Source organism: Malurus melanocephalus, unplaced genomic scaffold, assembly GCF_030028575.1.
Source record: "Malurus melanocephalus ecotype Western Australia unplaced genomic scaffold, MMel_1.1 scaffold_4, whole genome shotgun sequence".
NCBI classification, from domain to species: domain Eukaryota; kingdom Metazoa; phylum Chordata; class Aves; order Passeriformes; family Maluridae; genus Malurus; species Malurus melanocephalus.
This window is the reverse complement of record NW_026623236.1, coordinates 4532615-4539454: the sequence shown is the minus strand read 5'-3', so window position 1 is coordinate 4539454 and position 6840 is coordinate 4532615. Positions and strand designations below refer to the sequence as shown.

Genomic DNA, 6840 nt, shown 5'->3' with positions numbered 1-6840 from the left:
AAGAACAGGGATTAATTTCTATGTGACCTATCTTTTTGTCTTCAGTTATTACTATTGCAGGTCTTGGGCAGGGAGTTGAAAACTTGAATCTAAACCCTCACATCAATTGTTTTGTCTCAGTTCTTTTGTCTGTATTTTTTTCTTTTGCTGGTTTATTGCCTGTGAAGATTTTTAGCAATGAACACATCAGATTTTTAGTTCCAAGATGGAGCTTAAATTAGTGCATACACTTTAAGCTATAGTGAATATCAGGAATACCTAGCTGTAATGTATACTAATTAAAGATCATTATAGGRACTGCATTAGTGAAGCAGCAAAGACCTAATTTAAGCAGCAGATGGACTAAGTGGTATGTCCACTCTGATGAGTCTAGCAGTGGGAAATGAGTTGGGGTCTCTGGAAAGCACACATATACATCCATGTGAGAAGAAAAAGGTCAGGAAAGTCTTAAGGGGACTTTCTGTTTTTTTAAAAGTCAGAAAGCCTTTCCCTAAGCGTTTAAATCTAGAGGCTGATAATGCTAGGATGAAAGAGAAATATGGTACAATCTCCCCTAGAGATCTCTTCCTCTCACCTCATGGAAGCTGACCATTGCCTTACTTAGGAAAAAAAAGTCTGTGCTGTAAAAGACAGATTACAATTGCTGCTTCTTACCTTTTCACTGGTGTCTTGATGCTGCCTAAGGACCCCCTGAAAATTTTTCTAGCAAATGTGTCAGATGATACGGACTTGGCTGAGCCCACAACTTGTTGTGGTCATATGAAGGACAAGGAGTCAAGAGAGAAGGGTGGGACACTCAGGTCTCTCAGGAGACACAATTATTTTTGAGGCTCCTGCACACCTGACGGAAAGCCAGTGGGAATGAGATGGATGGCACTGCATGAGGGCCATTTCAKTACCAGCTGCATCTACAGTGTAAGTGGTTGGGAAGGGAAGGCAGCAGCATGGTTTTATGTTCCAAGGTGTCAGACTGCATCAGCAAATTATCTTTACACCAAGATATCAAGATCTCCTTTACATCTGCCATTACTTTTCATTGCCCTTATTTTTAAAAACTAAATTGCTTATAGCTAGTATGATTTAACTATAGGGTGTTGAAAATACACCATAAGAATATCTGGAAATAACCTCAAATAACTTATAGACCTAAAACTTTTCCTGTTTTATTCTGATATCTCAAGAGATCTTAACAAGTAAAATTCTTGCTTGTGGGACCAGCTTGGATGGGACTTTAAGCAAAGTCTGAAGTTTTTTTTTTATGTTATGGAAATTTACAGCAAGCCCCAAAAACATGGATCAGGGCTGGAAGGAGGTGAAAGATTTAGGTGATAATGTTGSTTGTTACAAGGTTCTGCAGTTCACTCTGCAAGGATGGAAAATTTTCAGCCTGTGTCTCTGGTAAGGCAAATGTGTTTGTTGCTCTTCTTTTCTACAGGTTTCACTGAAAAGGCCTGCTGATATCAGGCAGCTAGWGCAATTTTCATTAAAAGCATGGGATAAAGTTTCAGGTTAGGAAGTGACAGAAAATRTGTGGATACATCTGAAGTTTTCTGTTCAGCTGGGCCTGCTGCTCTGCACGCTGAAGTTTTTTGAGGCTGAATGAGATGCACCTGACCAGCCCCAAATGCATTACAAAGTGGCATTGCTTATGCCCATGTGTCTATGTACTTACACATGTGCTTAGGGCTGATTAAGGACCACAATAAGCAGATTTCATAGAAGAAGGAAAAGTGCTRAAAGTAGGAAATAGTGACATATTGAGCATGGGCTGATGGTGATGGTATCTAAAAACCAATAAAGAAGAGAAAAAATATTCTGTGTATCTAAAATTAAAATATCCAATGTTTATATTGACTTGATTGCTCTTTACAGAAATAGCTTGTTTGTGGCAATTCTATTTTTGATGGCTGCTTCTGTCTTCTGAGGGCAGTAATATGGTGCAACTACCTTTATCAAAGGGCTGTCAGACAAAGACAGACCRCAGCAAAAAGCATTTTTAAACAATTTATAAACTAACAAGACAATTAAGACAAGAGATTCCACAGGAGAGCCAGCATTTGCCAACATTTTCTGATCCATGTATTACAGATGCCGCAGGATAAGGACTGTCAGTAAGTACTGACATTAAAAATAATGACCACTGTAAAATGATTTTCTGTTTCACTTGACTCTATAAGGCCAGTAATGTGTTTCTAATGAAGCACCCAGGGTGAGCAGCATGGCCTTTTCTGGGACTCTGAGAAACAACCAGCCATATGTACAGCAAATGTCTTTGGCAACACTCTGTGGCCTTAACTGGAATTTCTGTGCTACTATAGTTTTATGACTTAATCATAATATTATTTAAACATCATTTTTCTGTATCTAATTTATTTATTGTCTCTAGTGGTAGACACAGAGACTGGTGAGCTAGATTATATTAACATTTCAGAGTAATAATAGAAGAAAGCAATTATCTTGGGGCATAAAAATCATTTTAATTAGACAGTCAGTAAAGTGGGAATGGACAGACAATGATGAATTATTATCCTGTAGTTTAATCAGACAGTCAGAGAGCTGGTCTGCAAGAGAAGCTGACACTCAAGAAAATGCTTTGGTAGATTGAGTCAAATGCAGACAAGGAGGAGAAATGGTCAACTTCCTTGAGCAACCTTGSATTACCAATAGAACAAATGCATTAGCCCATCATTTCTTTGAAGTCACTGGAAGACTTGGAATTTGTTAAAAGTTAATGGAAATATTTTCTTTACTCTGTCTTAAGATACTATCAACCCAAAAGTAACTTAATACCTATAGSCTACTCCTCTGAACCTGAACCTTCACTGGCTTTCATTCCACCATGTCAGTCTTTTTCTGTCACATGAGAAAATTTTCAATGGAAGTCCTCCTCTATGGCAGTGTCACCTGACTCTATTTCCAGGTAAACCTGTGCATAATACTAGATTTTTGCTGTGGCCTACTTGGTGCTTGCTATTTCTCAGATCTGAAGATGGGAAAAAGAATTATGTCTGAAATTTGCTTGCCTTGTGTGAGTGAGCAGAGCTTCTTACCACTTCAAACTGCATCCATGCCCTGCTTTATTCCTGCGCCAATTTTCAGGTCAAATCTAACATAGTGATCCCTTAATATAATGAAAGATGGAACCAGATGGTATTGCAAACTCAGTGTAATTTAGGTGCTACATTACACAGTATCTATCATATGATAAACAAGACCCATTTGCATATTGAGAGTCTTGATAGCTCTACACAGAGCCAAAATGAAAGGGRTAATTCATCACAATTTTTTATCAGCATACAGCGAGGTGCAGGCTAATGCAGCTCCAGTGTGTACGTGTTGCTCAGGCAAACAAAGGCAGAGCCACAGCTCGATGGCAATTCCCGAATGCTGGCATTGTGAGGTTGTGTGTGCCAGGGCACAGCAGGCACGCTGACTTCTGTCATGGTTTAATAACAGCCAGCAACTAAGTACCACGCAGACGCTCCTCACTGCCTCTCTCCCCGAGCGGGAGGAGAAGGAGAACTGCAAAAAACCGTAAAACCCGTGGGTTGAGATAAGGACAGTTTAATAATTGAAATGATGTGAAATATAACACTAATTAATAATAATGAAAAGGGAGATAACAAAAATATAGAGAGGAATAAAACTAAAGAAAGCATAATGGTGCACAAAAYAATTGCTCACCACCTGCTGACTAATGCTCAGCTTGTTCCTGAGCAGCAATTGTCTCCTCTCAGTACATAAACTCCCCCAGTTTATATAGTGGGCATGATGTTCTATGGTATGTAATTTCYCCAGGGTGGGCTGTGCAGGGCAGGGCAATTCCTGATTTTTCAGATGCACTGGCATCTACTGGGATGCCTTCTGCTCACCACATGAGGTGCCTGGGCACCTTGCCATAACACATGATAAAGCAAGGCACCTGAAAACAGTGAGCATGCCGAGTTGAGAGCTTCCTTGCTTAGCCAATAAAAAGCCCTGAGTGCAGTGGCTGGGAAATATCTGCATCTCACAGTGCTTKGCACCCTGAAACTCCTGACAGAGCTGGTCACCCAAATGAGATCTTTCTAAAAATTGGTGGCTCTTTCTCCAATTTCCTTTTGTGATAAGCTCTAGGTGTCTGCCCTGAAAGCCAGGTTTAGGATCTTCTAGGTGACACTGGTGGCCACCTGACTAGTAAGTACTTTTGGACTGCTATTCTCCATCTTGCCAGCTGATGACATTTCATTTTCCATTCAATTTTCAGTTGGCTGAAGAGATTCCCAGGGCAGCTGGAGTGAAGATGTCAGCTCTTTYAGAGGGGAAAGGTTGCTTTTGTATGGTATAACATACAAATAGGGTGAAAGTGTTAGGAATCAACCCAGAATAAGGATGACCTCCAGGAGAAGCCTTGTGGTCTCTGTCCTTGATGGCATGAGTAATTATTTGGATAGATCAGAACAATCCCCTAAAAGAAAAACAAATTAAATYCCAGTTGAAAACCACAAAATTTTGTTTTCCATACCTGAAGTTTGAAGATCCATGTTAAGTCCATGGACATCCTCTCTGAAGGACATCCTCAGGGTATCTGGATATCCTCAGGCACCCAAGTCCTTCAGAGATCAAATCTCTCCTGCTGGCACCCCAGTGACTACTTACCTTTCTTGCTGTTTTGCAAATTAAATGCCCAGGAGAAAATTTGAGAGGCAGAGAAGGGCAGGTTGGCAGCTGCCAGAGGGGGTGTCTGAAGGCATGTGGTGAGTTYCACCAAGGGCAGCTCCAAGAGATGAAAATTGTCTCTGAAAGCAGAAGAGATATTAAGTGTGGAAAGAAGACTAATGCAGTTGAGAAAGAGGTTGTTGAACACATTAGTCATTAATTCCTAGAGGAGATATTAGAGTTAGAAGGGAAATTGAGCTCCCTTTTCAGCAAYATAAATTGGTATAGGTATAATCAACTTTATTAGAGACACCAAAAGAGGTTAAATGATGGCTGACTTTCAGACAAGGATCACAGGCAAGCGTTCTTCATTCGATATTGAGACTAATCTGACCAAAGACAGCTCTTCTMATGAGACTCCAAGGAGGGCAATTAGTAGCTCCTAACAGTCTAACTYGCTTGGGAATAGCTAGATGATCATGCTGATGTAATCTCCAGCTGAGCTAAGTAGCACCAATAAATTTTACTTCTGTTTCTCAATGAGTGTGGAAATCTGCAAAACTGAGAGCTTACATTCCATGTCTGTTGACTGATTTGGCTAGCCTTTTTGTACCCTATCTTGGCCCTGATGGCCTCATGGAGGTTCTGTGGATGGGCCTTGCCAGTGAAACCCTGCTGGTCCCACTGTCACTATTGTCCCTTGTGGGGCAGCTAACCCACACGGCCTGTCCATGGTAAGTAATCAGGTCTGATGGCAGTGAAAGAGCTCCCAGGGGACATCACAGTGACTGTGGTGAGGTTTCAGGAGCTAGTGGGAGATCCAGTTAATGCATGTGAAAGAGCCACCAGCCGTTCCAAGGTCAGAACTGCTAGGAAGAGCTGATGACTAATGTAATTTCATTCTGTTTTCTGTTTGCTAATTATCTGATYCATTTTAATTTATTCCTTATGCATTGAATAATTTCTACAAGTTCTTAGTCTACAGCTTGCATGAGAATTTGCTGTTTCAGCAAATGATCTTACATAAACCTGCAGGCTAAAAAGACATAGAAGATGAAGGTAAAATGAGAGTGAAAATACCAGAAGAGGATAAAAAACTATTTTCTTTCTGATAGTATTTGTATGTATTTCACACTCCCAGGCCAATCTATGAGGAGCCAAGACAAGGTCTGGAATGGTGGGTGCTGTAAGAGACCATACTAAAGATCCTTGACTGTCTCACGATCATTGACTGAACACCCCAAAAAGGAGAAACCTGAGGGGAAGAAAAGGGGGACTCTTTGCTTAAAGGAGTCCGAGCCTGATCAAGGTGGGGTGACTGCCAGATTTCCAGCTCCTAGGCTGGCAGGTACAACTGGTCCACCATGGATGGCTGCGCTGTTTAAAGAGAGTGTTGCGACCTTATGGATGGACATTCTCTCCCCACCACTCGGCCGATCTTCTCCATGCTTCACAAGTTTCCATCAGGTTTCCATGCTTCGCAACCCCCTGACTTGCTGCCACCTACTTTCGGGGGGGGAGTCTTAGCCGGATCAAGGTGGGGCCAGATTTCCGGCTCATGCTTCGCAACCCCCCCTGGCTTGCAGCCACTTGCTTTCAAAAAGACTATAAAAAGTCTCCCCGAGAAGACCCCTATGGAGATCTCTCCCGAAGGATGCTGGCGAACCCTATGGAACCTTGGAGGATTCCAAGGACCGTCGGAGCCGTTGGTAGCTATAACCCCACCCTCTCTCTCTTTCTCTCTCTTTCTCTCTCTTTCTCTCTCTTTCTCTCTCTCTCACCCTCCTCTATCGCAAAATATCCAAATAAATTATTCTTGATTATTCAAAGCATATATGTTTGCCCCCTCGTTTTCTTTTGCATTCTGAGATTCTGATAACGAACCCTCACGACTCCCGCTTGAGTTAAGCGGATCGTGACAGGCGCCTCGGTTTGAAAGACAGGGGTCTGCCAAGGAAGGCAGGGACCTCCCTCGGAATGGAGAATATGAGGCCCACTTCCCTCTGAATTGAAATCAAGGGGCTTTCAGGCGAAGATACGGGAAAAGGAATAACAGTTCTTTACTAGTATGTGTAACAAGGCAAGCAACAACAAAGCAAGCACAAACCCGGTGCGGGCCTGCTCCGGCCTGTCCCGCCCGCCCTGTGCTGCAGTTCCGCTCACGGCCGGGCGGGGCGCAGGCGGTGATTCCTCCGCTCCGGC

General features: G+C 42.4%; 1 pseudogene; it reads right to left on the bottom strand.

The window, feature by feature from the left end:
• LOC130575081 (nucleoporin NUP42-like) overlaps positions 1-6198 on the bottom strand; it is a 74364-nt pseudogene extending 68166 nt beyond the window's left edge.
• Positions 6199-6840: the final 642 nt, after the last annotated feature.